Below are 13,144 nucleotides of genomic sequence, written 5' to 3' on the forward strand. Positions count from 1 at the left end.
TTCCGCCCTGCCCCCCCATCTACCCATCCTTACTCCCTCCTTCCTTCCTCCTTTCCATCCCTGTCCCTTCCTCCTTCCAAGCACCTCTCCCCCTTCTGGGCCTCTCTGCCCGCTCTTCTCTTCCTCCTGCCCCCATACTCCACCTGCAGCAGGTGCATTTTCCTCCACAGCAGCTGCTGGCCTTAGGCAATATATTCCTTGCCATTAAATTTAGGGCCAGACAAGTTTCTCTTTGGACAGGCCTAGAAGGTAAATTCCTGCTTCCATCCCCAGCCCCTGACACCACCCAGCCCCAAAGGTGAATGTCCCAAAAAACTTGGACTCCTGACACTTGCCTGGTTCTATGTTTTAAGAAGAAGTGACCAGGATTGGAGCATGGGGCTTAGAACTAGAAACAAAAAGTAAGCGAGGAGGAGAAGTGGATTCAGAGTAGTTGTCAGAGATCCAGATTCAGGCAAGATTAACCATGATAATACAACATGACATTTAATGGCAGCTCGTGATTGCTTCATAGACTGGTCAGTGCTTCAAAGCACTTTTCCATGTGTCTTATTTTCCTCTTCCTATAGGATCTCCCCCAATTGCTCCAGCCCTCATATCATAACCCACCTATCAGGCCCACTGTGAGTCCCACCTCTTCACAAAACCTGGTGAACTCATTCCTGCAGCCCTGGCCTCCGTCCTCACAGCTGGCTCCTCATGATTCATGGTCCTATCTCCTTCTCTGTGTTTCCCATGCATAAGTCTTGTATCCCAACTAGGGCCCCCGTAGGGCCCAGACCGGCCCTACTAGCTGGTCAGGGCCTGACTTGGAGCTGAGCATCTGATAGGTGGTCAATAGTCTGTGACTGATCAATTGATAAGTCTCATACAAACCTGTGAGGCAGGCAGGGATGAGCATCTTCCTTCTGTCACTGTGATGCCAAACAGGATGGAGGGTGTCTATTACCTGCCCTCTGAGCCCAAGGGAGGATTTTATTCCACTAATTCTGCAAAACTTTCCAGTCTAGGTGTGGGGGGCAGAGTAGAGGCAGGCCCAGAAGGATGCTTGTACCCCTCAGGGCCTCAGTTTGCTCAGCTGCTTGGGATGGAGATCATGTCTACACTCAGTGTCCCATGCATGGTGACTAAGACTTGAGGCTTGGTTTCAGATAAAACTGTGTTCAAATCCCCGTAGGGATAGTAATATCTCTAAGCCTCACTTTTCTCAGCTGTGAAAAGCATTTAATATTTACCTCACCGATTTGTTAAAAGTAGGAAATGAGATAGTTTATGTAAATCCGTTATTATAGTCCTTGGTAAGTGCTCAAAAAATGACAGATGCTATTATTCCTTAAAGTCACTCGGCTCCGTGCTGCCTGAGCCTTGCTCTCAAGGAGATCTGAGAATCCAGGTGCCACAGAGCACCTCCAGCTCCCAAGCAGCCACCCTGTCAGGGGATCTGCCCAACCTGGGCTCTGGCCCCTCACTGGAGAGCGTTGCCCTCTCCCTTCCCTCCCAGAGAATCACAAGAGAGACTCCAGTGCCAGTCAGGCCAGGTCATTGCCAGTGTTTGACCCATGGACGAGTATGAAGAAGACGAGAAACTCCACTTTAGGAGGAGGGGGAAAGACATCTACTAATGAAGGCTTTGTAGGGCTTGGGCAGGCAGAGGGCTGCTCTGGACGGCTAAGGCACTAGCAACCCAAGAAAGACAGGCAAGCTGTTCAAGTAGAGGAGGGGCACGAACAGCCGGCCAGGAGCACATCCAGAAAAGGCAGAGGGTTTTCTTGAATATGAGTTCACTATGAGCCAATGATGTGATGCGATGGAAAAAACACACCACCAGCCACAGCCCCAGACAGGGGCCAGCTTGGACAGTGGTTCTATAGAGACTGAAAGAAGGGAGGTGGAAGTTTTACGTTAGTCGATGCTACATTATGGTTCTCAAGCCTGGCTCTCACTCTTTAAGTTGCAGAAAGATATGTTCAGAAAACCATGACCAGGATGACTGAGGATGGGAACTGTGACTTTCAGGGATGAGCTGAAAGAACGACATACTTTTATTCGGGGAACTGGTGACTCGGAGAGTCCACAGGCACCATGTTAAATAATTGAAGGGATGACTGTGAGAGAGGATTTTTCACTATTCTGTGGGGTCCTAGAGGATAGATTGATGGAGGGGGGTGGTACATGGAGATGGACTCCTGCCCAGAGTAAAGAAGAACTCACTGGCTGGCATTTAGAACTGCTCAAGGATAGGCCTCTAGGGAAGGCAGTGGGCTCCTGTGGGTGGTGTGTGAACAGAGGAAGCCAGAGACATGGTCACTCCAGCATCAAGAAGGAGGCTTGACTACATGACCTGAGAGGTCCCTTCTAATCCTCAATAGCTATTTGGTGAATAGTTAATTCTTTAAATTGCTTTTCTTGACCAGCTGCAGCTAGCCTGCTTCTGGGCAACAACCTGGACCTAGGCTTCCTCCCTGCATGGGTTGGCCATACAGGTCCTGGGAGAAGAGGCTGACCTGGCTATCTGCCCCTTCTGGGATTTATTTCCATTAGAAAGGAGCAGTGTGGAGGGGGCACGGTGTCCAGGAGGAAATTGGAGGGGCTCTTGTCAAACACCCTTGCATCAGCTATGATATGGGCATGAGAGTCTGGGGGTCAAAAGAAGGAAGGACTGAGCAGTAGAAGTAGGCTTGTTTGACAGCTGGTCTGAGCCTTTCTGAGGCAGGGAAATAGGGAGAGGGGACCGTGAGGTGGTCTGGGCAGAATTTTGACCTATGCTAGGCTATTCTGAAGAAATCAGAGATTTCAGAACTTCTTAGACCATCTAGAATCTTTGTGAGTCTTCTATTTTCCACAATTGCCAAGGTTCCAAAGAACTTCGTGAACTTTTATCAAACATTCTGTCTCTTCCAACGAGCACAGGGCACCTAATGGGTGTGAACATTTGATGAACAACCAGTGAAAGATTCTGGCTAGAATAAGCCTACGTCCTCTATACAATGTATTCAAAATACAACTTTGTAAATGTTGTCGGCGCAGCCTACCACAAAGAAAAGGCCGAAGAGGCTGGAGGTTGGCAGGAAGCATGCCTAAAATACCAAAGACAAGAAAATATAACAGAAGGGGAAACTTCCAGGGATGGCCCAAAGATAACACAGCTGAGTGAGTTTGCTTAGTGAAGGTAGATGAAACTTCTAGACAGAAATATAAAACAGCCAGAATAATGATAGAATTTAAAAGAGGGTGGATATAAGCTCCTATCCACCTAAGAGCATGAATGACATTGCTAATATTCACACCAGCTTGATTGTAACATTACCTGCTTGATCTTAACATTAATGCACCAGTCTTCTAAACACTGGACATTGCTATGAAATAAAGAAATAATCGTGGCACAGCTTTTCTCCCCCACAATCCTGGGAAAGTTGCTTTACCCCTCTGGGGGTTCTGTTTAAAATTAGGGTGTTATATGAGGCTACTTGACATCTAGAGTTTCTTTGAGTCCTGATGTCCTAATTCTGTGGCCCACACTTGGGCAGCACATGAGCTGGTCCCCTCTGTGTGTAAGACCAGCATCAGTGACCCCAGCTTACTCCCTCTGGGCAGGACGAGGGTCTGGCTGGCTGGGCCTGGAGTTGCCCCGAAATTCTGTTCCCACATCTCTGGAAACCCATTCTGGATGCTTCAGGGCCCTGCTTCTAAATCAAAACTTGGCCAGCTCCTCACTTTTCACTACCCGATTCCTTCTTCCTGAATGACCTTCTCCATCCTTCTTCTCCATTTGAACACCTGCCCACCCTTCAGGGCCTGGACCATAACCACCTCCTGGGCATCTTCATTCACTCCTCGAGCCATATCTGTCTCTCCATCCTCCATGCACCGCCACCAACACTTCACACAGTCAGACCCGTGTGGCAGTTCCTTGTGGACAACCAGTCTCCTCATGAGCCTGGACACTGTGGTGACAATGACCATGCTTTAGCCTCCAGGTTGTACCCAGCCCACACTTAATGCTTTGTAAGTATTCCCAGTACAGTAAGCAGATAAAGAGGCAGGAAGCGAAACCATCCAGCTTGTATGTGAATGTGTCATCCATTTATTATTCATTCACAAATGTTTCTTAAGAACCTACTATGTGCTCTGCATTATGCCTTAAGCTGGGAACACAAAGTTGCATAAGACCCTTCTTGGAGGATTTTCTAATCTAGTTGGTGAGACATACAAGTAAACAGGTAATTCTAATACACAAGTACCAAGAAGACAAACCTAATTCAGACTGGGAGATAAGGCAGAGAGAGAAGACAGGCATTGTTGGGCAATGCTGCTCAGAGCAGCTGATATGTGAGATGCCATGTGCAGGGAGCTCCAGGTCCTGCTTCTTGGCACCCACTCTCTCCTGATGCCTCTGCCTGACTGTCTCTGCATCCCGATTCCCTCTCCCCACCCTCCACTCTTGGTCACATACACCTTTCTTGTATGTTGCAAAGGGAACTGGCTGCCCTTGCTGGTGGGAATGGAAGGACAAATTGGAGGAACTCAAGGAGAAAGCACTGGTCAGCAGATAGTCAGCCGGGGGGATACAAGTGACCCACCCTTGCCACTCAAAGTGTGGCTGTTGGTTGAAGCATTAGTATCACCAGGGAGCTTGACAGAAATGTGGAATCTCAGGCCTCACCCCAGACTTACTTAATCAGAAGCAGCATTTTAACAAGATCCCCAGGTGATTCACATGCTCATTATTCACATGTTGAAAACACTGGTCTAATTTACACCTTTGTCCAGCTTTAGTGGGTATAGACTCAGGGTCCTCCCTGGGAGAAATGGGGGCTGGCGACATCTCTTGTGTACCATCTACCCAAGACATTTGTATGAGTGAAATTCACATAGAAAGCATCTTATCAGAGAAAAGAGTTGCAATAAGAGGCACCCAGGGATGAAGGGAGAGCCCCACGCCTTTTGCTGGACCTCAGTTTGAGTGGTCATGTGACTTTCAGGTTAGTTGTTTGGGGAGAGATGTCTTAGTCACCCGTCAGCCCCAAGGTCTGCTTCCTGCCAACTACTGTGTCCCTGCATGGCCACCCATGCATGCAGTCTGGCATCCCCATAGCAGATGCTATGCCACGGCTGTTCTGAAACATACCCACTGGGTACTGAGATGCACTCTGCCCTGGCAGGAGGCAGAGTGACTCAACTGCCCCAGGACTGGGCACAGGAGAAAAGCGGATCTTGCTGGCAGTCATGAATACTGCCACTCGGCATCTCAAACAGAAGGAGGGACTTACACTGGACACAGCTATAATAAGCATGAAAATCACCATTTATTGAACACCTGCTGTGACCAGTACTGATATGATGACACATATTCTCTCTAATAATCACAACAGCTCTACAGAGAAAGCAGCAGCACAACCCTCTTAAAAGTGAGAAACTGAGGCTGGAAGAAGCAAGTGACTCACACGAGTTCACGTAGATGCCAGGAGATAGATGGTCAAAATTTGAACTCAGATCTGTTTGTCCCAAAGCTGGCAGCCTCCTACTGCCCCTCCCTCTTGGCCTGGTGTGCACAGCCTGCCTGGGGGTGCAGTGTGCTTGCTCAGTTCCAGGGTGTTGGACCCCCACAGTGAAGACCATTCCCAGGGCTGAGTGAGATCTGCTCAGTAGTCAGCTCCTCCCAGGAGCTTGCCCAGCAGCTCCCATGGCCCTCCCCCTCTGCATCAGTTGCTGCCTCAGTTTCCCCACATTCTCCCAGCAGGCAACAGTACGTGATAATTAATTATCTCACTAGGGGTTGTGAGTGCTAAAGAGATAATGATGGTAAAGCACTTGAGAGATAAAACGTGGTAACCACTGTAATTACTGCTTCAGCCAGAACTCCCTTCTTCCCTGTAATCTAGAGCAGACAACATTCCCTGGGAAGGCACATTGCCAGACACAGTGCCTGGCACTCAACGTGGTCATGGCTGCTAAACGAACAAAGGAATGCAAATCCCAGCGCTTGTCTAATCACACTCCTGGCTCTCCTCTGAATCATACTCCATTACCCAAATAAAATAGGGCAGCCATGCAGTGTGGCCCCCTTCACATCCCTCCACTGAACACCATTGCTCCATGGTTCAGGAATAAAAGTCAACCATTTTTTAGTAAAACTGTAGGTGCTCCAGTCACAGAGCATGTAATTACCTAGTTGGATTTTTTTCTAGTAGAAACCTGAGTTAAGTATTGGAGAAAAGGCCCTACCAGAGTTTTAATGTTAACAAATCTCAGCGGAGCCAGGGTTTCCAGAGGGCGTAACCTGTGTGGGTGAGGGAAAACCTCCGAGGTCTTGGATGTGGAGTCTGAAAGCCGGCTGTGGGCGGAGGGCTCTGGATGGTGGGCAAAAAGAGAGCAGGAAGGGTGAGTTCCCTTAAAAAAACAGCTATCTGAGTCATCATTCTATGTCCTCAGAAGAGAATGACCCCTTTTCCTCTCACCTTTATGGCTTCTGAGCATCTCTAACTCAAGAGCAGGAACTCTTGGCATCTTGCTTCCAGCACTTTGCTGAGGGAGCCTCCTGGTCCTCCCCCGCGGAGGTCTGCTCTGTGTTTCATGGCATGGCCCACCCTGCGCCATGCCCCTGGTGCATCTAGCCCAACCCCAGCCCTGCCTGCCCTTCCCCTGTATCTTCTCATCTCTCCTGCACACAGTCAGCCAGAAGGAACAGGCCACGCTGAGTTTTTGGGGTCAGGAAAAATGTCCACATAGGCACCAGATTGAGGTCATGAAATTCATTTCACTTATACTGCGACCTCTGCCACAGCAATATTTCCTATCTCCAGGAGCATACTGCTGGTTATTTCATTAACTCCCGAGAGCTGTCAAAGCCCATTTGGGGATTTCAATAACATTAGAATCTAGTCATTCAGTGTCTGAGAGCCGCAAACCCAGGATATGCAGCCCTATGTGGAAAACGTGGTGAACTTGTACTGCTGCCTCCCACGGAAGGGGGTAAAAAAGCCGAACAACCACAGGAAAAGAAGTATTTTAATCCTAGTTTGGCAATTTGTGGGATCAGAGAGTTGGTAAGCAAGTAAGTTTCCAATCTTGTGATTATTTATGCATTTACTTATTCAGCTACCATTTACTGAGCACCTACCATCTTAGACCCAGCTCCACACAGGAATAGAGTCAAATACAGCAGTGTGACAGTGATAGGAGATTGAGATGAGCATAACAGGGTGCTGGGGACACAGATATACATGACCTCAGAGCCAGGGAAGGGTTCCTGGAGGAGAAGATGATTAGGCTAAATTTTGAAGGACAAATAGTTAGGAAAGAGTGTGATACATTCGGAAAAGTGCAAATAGTTCCAGATGCACAGAGAGATGGATATGGATGAGGGAGGGGTAGGATGGGTCTAAGGGGGCGGGGGAAGCAGCCAAGGCTTGTATGCTAGGCTGAGGATTTTAACACTATCCTGAAATCCACGGGGAGCCACTGGCGATATGAATATGGGCAAGTGCAGAATCAGGTTTACATCTTGGAAAAATCACCGAGAGTGCTCCATGGGTGCTGGATTAGGAGAAGGGGTTAAACGCTATTAAAATAATTCAGGTGAAGAATGGTGGAGGCTGGAGCTCCAGCCACGATGTGGAGATGCAGAGGACAGGATGGAGAGCCGTGAAGGAGGAGCAGGCAGTATATGGTCCCTGAGCACTGTGTGGGATCTAGGAAGCAAGAATGGCTAAAGATTGTAGCTTGGAGGAGCCTATGCAGGGTGAGATGTGCAGGTATGAAGAAAAGATGGTGGGCCAGCTCTGGGCATGTCGGGTTTAGGTTGGAGGAGCCCATGGCCATCCCGGTGGAGGTGTCTGCTGAACTCCTCCTGTGTGCCCAGGTCTCAGGAGCTATGAGAAGCAGAAACAGAGCCCCACCCAGGATCCATCCAGGTGCAGCCAGGCAGGTATGTTTCTTGTGGAAAAGCTGGCCATGCTCAGAAGCACTGATCAGCCAAAAGTGAGAGAGTGGGGACCACCATGACTTCTTCTGGGTTAGCAGAGGCTGTTTAGTACCCCTGGCACTCCCACTACCTTGCTGGGACCCCTGAATCCATATGGAGATGTCCTTCACTCAGCATGTGGCAGTGACGAGTTGCAAGGGGACAAGTTTGCCAGATAAAATATAGGACACCCAGTTAAATTGAATATCAGATTTAAAAAACAAATTTTTTAGCATAAGTATGTCCCAAATATTGTGTGGGATATGCTTATACTGAAAAATTATTCATTGTTTATCCACTTCAAATTAACTGGTGTCCTGTATTCTTATTTGTTAAATCTAGCAACCCTACAAAGGGCAAGGCAAGGCCCACCTCCAGGTCCTGATCCTACTAGGCCCAGAAAATTGCACTCAAGCTAGCAGCAGAATAAGTGCCTGGGCAGCCCTGGCTGGGTCTGTGGGCCCTGTCACATGTCCTTCTTATCCCAGGAATCCTTGTGAGCCGTACTTTGTGTGTGGTGGTGGCAAGGGGACAGGGAATATTACTCTTCCACTAAAGGACACAGGCTTTGCATCAGCACAGTGGCTGGCTCATAATAGAATCCCCTAAATATTTGAAAAAAGAGATGGATGGAGAGGTTCAAATCTCTGCTCCACAAGCAGACTGCTTTGGGAAAGTTATCTCTCAGTTTCAAGTCCTTATAAGTAAAATGTGGATAATAAAACCTCTCAGACGTATTGTGAGGACCAAATAAAATATCTCATACGAAGTGCCCAGCACAGGCACTCAACAAATGTTCCTTCCCTGCCCTACCTGCCCTGGTCAGCCAGTACCCATTCCCCATTCTTATCTACCTGTGGCTAACGTGGACAAGAAAGAGATTCTCATGGATACAACATCTTTATTCAGCAGCCACCCTGACTTTGGTATATGAGCTCGGACAATCCGGGGACTGGTCCCACAGTAGAAAAGGGGTTGCATTGACTTCAATCATTTGACTGTATTTTCTTAGTGCAGTAAGTAGAAGGTGGGACAATCCTAAGTGCTGCTCCTCTTCCTAAGTGAAGATAAACTGTCTTTGTCACTTAATATCCACTGACTGACAGCCATCCCTCTCCATCCACGGGCAGCTTCTCATGCTCCCTCAATGAAGACAGCCTGTGTCCAGGCCAAACACCTGTGCATCCATAGAGATGAATTGTAACCAGGCCAAAGGGCAACTGCAGCTCCTTTTGCTGGCAGCACCTCAGAAACTTCCAAGCCACTCCCCATGCCAAGTGGCCCCTGGGTTCCCAGCAAGCGCCAAGGTTGCTGAGGAGGAGGAAGCAGGTGCATCCTACAGGCTTTGGGTCTGATTTGTCATTGTCAGCAATTTGCATTCATATTCCCCTTTCAATTCTGAAGTGCCTTCTGAAATGCTGCTTCCCACTAGGCTGGTCATCACTCCTTTCCCTCAATCAGCAACTTACTTTTGATTCCAGGTCTGTATATCTCCTGCTCTTCCCTCTGCCTGAAAACGCCCTGCCACAACACTGCCCTAGGGTCTCTTCTGAGTTCCAGCTAAGGCTGTGAACCATCCTCTCACCTCTGGAACCACAGGAATCTTACCTGTCTCCAAGTTCCTAAAGCAGGTGCAACTGCATTTTTCACTCGGAGCCTTTAATTAAAATCTGCCTTGATTTTGCTACTTAACCTTTTCCTCTGAATGGCTTGTCTCCTTGACCCAATTGCAAGCTCTTGGAGGGGAAGGCAGAATGTGGTGTTTTCCTCCCATTCTCCTCAAGCCTGAGCTTGTGCTGGCCCGGAGTGAGCACTGGATGGATGATTAGAGAATGGATGAAGGAATGAAGGGCCTGCACCAAGGATGTTCATTTGTCCAGAGGATTAGCATGGCCCCAAGCCTTGTGGGGAGGCGAGTAAGCATACAGGGGTCCTGCCCTTCAGCGATTTATAAGCTGACACAGACAAGGAGACTCTGAAAGAGAAGGTAGAAGCATTCAGACAAATGAGCAGGCGCTGGATAAACAGTTAAGTGTTTGTTTTATGTGGAAGCAGCAGCGGGGGTGGGGAGGCAAGCATATTTGGAGCACTAGAAAAATAAAAAAGGAGTCTTGAGTGTGAGCTCATTCGTTTAGTCATTCAACAAATGCTTTTAGGTGCCTCCTATGAGCCTCAGCTCAGTGCTGGTGCTGAGGACGTACAAATGAATGAGTCATGCTTCCTGCCCCTCGGGATCTCGCAATCTAAGTGAGTAAACACTTCCTCTTGGCCAGACAGTCTTCTTTAGAAGGTCGGATTTTTAAATCTGCGTATAGGAGGGTAAAATTCAAAAGAACAGAGTGAAAGACAATTTTGGCGTGCCAATCATGATAAGAAGCAATTACAATACAGTTATTACTGGTTAGCAGAGCCAAAAAAGATGCATCTGAAGGACAAGAAACCAAAAAAATGCATTGGGAGACTCGAAGTGGCAAAGCACATGGTGCCATCAAAACTGGGAAGTGCTGGGAGCATTTACTGTGGCCACGGGCTTGCCTGGCACCAATGACAAAACTCCCCCTTTGCCATCCTGGCCTGGGCATGGCACTGTGCAGTGATAATTGCTGCGTGCACCCTCGCTCTTCTCCATCCTGGTGGCCAAGAGGAGTGGGGGAGCGGGTGTGGTGGTGCAGGAAATTGGGGGTCTAAAATAAGGCCTGTGTGTGTCCAGCCCATCCAGAGAGGAGATGAAAAGGGAGGGGTTCCACCTGGGAAAAGGCTCAAAGAAAAGGGGAAAGGGCCAAGGAAGTGTAGGAAGAAAGGCTGGGGATCCAGTTTGAATGCCCATTTTCTTTTCATTTTATCATGAGATAGCTCCCCTCCTGAGCAAGTCCCTAAAATGGAACAGAAAGACTCAGTTCTGAACAGCAGCTCTGGCCTAGAGCTGGACCCCTAGAAACCACAGCCCATCTCCATCAAATTCCATCCTTTATATTTGCGCCAAAGAGCCTCCCACCAGGCTTCAGCTGTCAGTCTTGTCCTTCCCCATCCCAGCACATGAACACGTGCACACATACCTCTCCACCTGCCTTCCCCCATGGGGTAAGGGGGAGCAGTGAGTCTGTAGACTAGGATGACCGACCATCCCCTTTATGAAACTGAGAACAGTCCTGAGCTATCCAGGAGTTTTGGTCACCCTGCTATAGTCTGACTCCTCCAGGCATTAGGGATGTTCAGACAGTGATGTCCCAGCACCAGGCCAGCTGGTCTCCCTGAGCAGCCCTTTCTCCAGCTCCCCCTGCCTTCTGGGTCCTGCTCCTCTTACCCATCTCCTGGTGGAGAGGAGAGCACCAGGCCCCCCAGCAGCAATCCACTGGGCTTCAGAAAACCTGTCCTGCTGTGATGGATTTTTTTAATTGGATTGTGACAAACATTTAATGCCTAATAGAGCTCTTACCAGCATAGTTAATTAAGAATGTGACTAATCTAATTCAGTGAGAGCTCAGAAAGAAAGAAGGGAAAGCTAGGAGAAGGGGGGGCAGGATTTGGGGAGGTGGGGATGCATGGCTGGAGTTGCAAAATGGCTATTATTTTTTTTCAGAGTAGGGGGATTTCAGGCACATAATGCAGAGAGATTGCATTAAGTTTGCAAGAGAGAAGCAAAACGTTGGCAAGTTGCAGGGCAGCCAGGCAGACAAGAACCTCTCTTCTCAGCTTCTCGCTCGGTCCCATTGTGCACATCGGCTTGTTGCCACTGGCTTGTTAGCAATGCCTGAATGAACGGGGCTTTGTGGATCCTCTAAAACTATAGATAACTGCTGAATGTTACAAGCCTTGTCACTGAACCTGCCTCACAGAGCCTAGCATGGATTGGTACTGCCAACCCACAGCAAGTGGGCGCATTAACCCTTCACAGACACCCACTGTCACGGCACGTAGCAGTTTGAACACCACCCTGGTGCACTCACACACAACCGTGTCATGCAAGTGTGCAGCTCATAAATGCTCATGCATGTATGCTGTCTGTACACACAAGCACACAGGTATCACTGTGGTTCCATTCAGCAGGAATGTACTCACACGCACAGTAGATGTACACACAGATGGATCCGCCAACACAGAAACACACACACAGCACATCCATGTACACCCCTGGAGTGCAAAACCTGCGCCAGCAAGTGGCCACACATGGGTCCCTCCTGTCTCCAGTAGAGGCTTGTCTCTGCCCAGCCTGCTGCTATCTGAGCAGGAATACCCCACTATCCTCCTGAGGTCTAAGCTCCTGCTCCCCTGATAGGATAGGATGGCTGTTAGACAGCTGTTGCTTTCATGCTGACAGGTGGCCCCATGCACAGCAGTGAAGAGGGGGTCTGTGGGAGGACACTGGGCTGGCGTTCAATGAAAGGTGCCCTAGAAACACCGGATGCTGTCGACATCGCACCTGATTGTGGGAGGATGTGAAAGTGAGGGCTCGTGTCAGGGTTAACTTTCAAAGAAGGTGGTGGGGAGGGAATATTAATCCCTGATATGCATGGTGCCATAGTAACTGCTGGGGAAGGAGAACTATTTTGAGTTTCTCTGTTGCAGCACAGCAGCAGGCACTGTGCTGAGCTTTACAAATGCGTGGCTTTCATATTCCCATCTTTAATGGCAGGTGATAAGATTAGTGCAAGAAAGCTGTGATTTAGCAGTTCCCAGGTACTTGCTGTCTCACCAGGGCTCAGCCACCAACTGTCTGCATTAATCCACGAAGCAAACTTGTGAGCAGGTGGGCAGGATTGAGCTACCTGTTGTCTTAGGAGAGGGAAGGCTAAGCCTCTTGAATGTCAGCTCCTGGAGGGCAAGACGGCTCTTTCTGCAGAGTGCACCTCACTGCTTCCATGCCCAGCTCCAAGCCCATGGTCATTAACTGACCATCAAGAGAGACGCTGGGCATCTCATGACTAAGCTGGTGAGTGTCAGGACCATCAGATGGAGTGAGCCGTGCACACCGGGCTGTGTAGGAGTTGGGACAGCTGGCAGGACCACTCTCTTTGAGACTGAAACAAAGGATGGGTCTCCTGATAGGAGTGAAAAGAGACTGGGGATGGGAATCACAACTGGAAAGGCCACAGGATGCCTCAGCAACAAGCAAAAAAGCTGAAAACGAGGAAAAGCAGACAGCGAGTGAAAAGATCTTATTCCTTCCTTCTTCACTAGTCT

Source organism: Cynocephalus volans, chromosome 8 (genome assembly GCF_027409185.1).
Source record: "Cynocephalus volans isolate mCynVol1 chromosome 8, mCynVol1.pri, whole genome shotgun sequence".
NCBI lineage: Eukaryota > Metazoa > Chordata > Mammalia > Dermoptera > Cynocephalidae > Cynocephalus > Cynocephalus volans.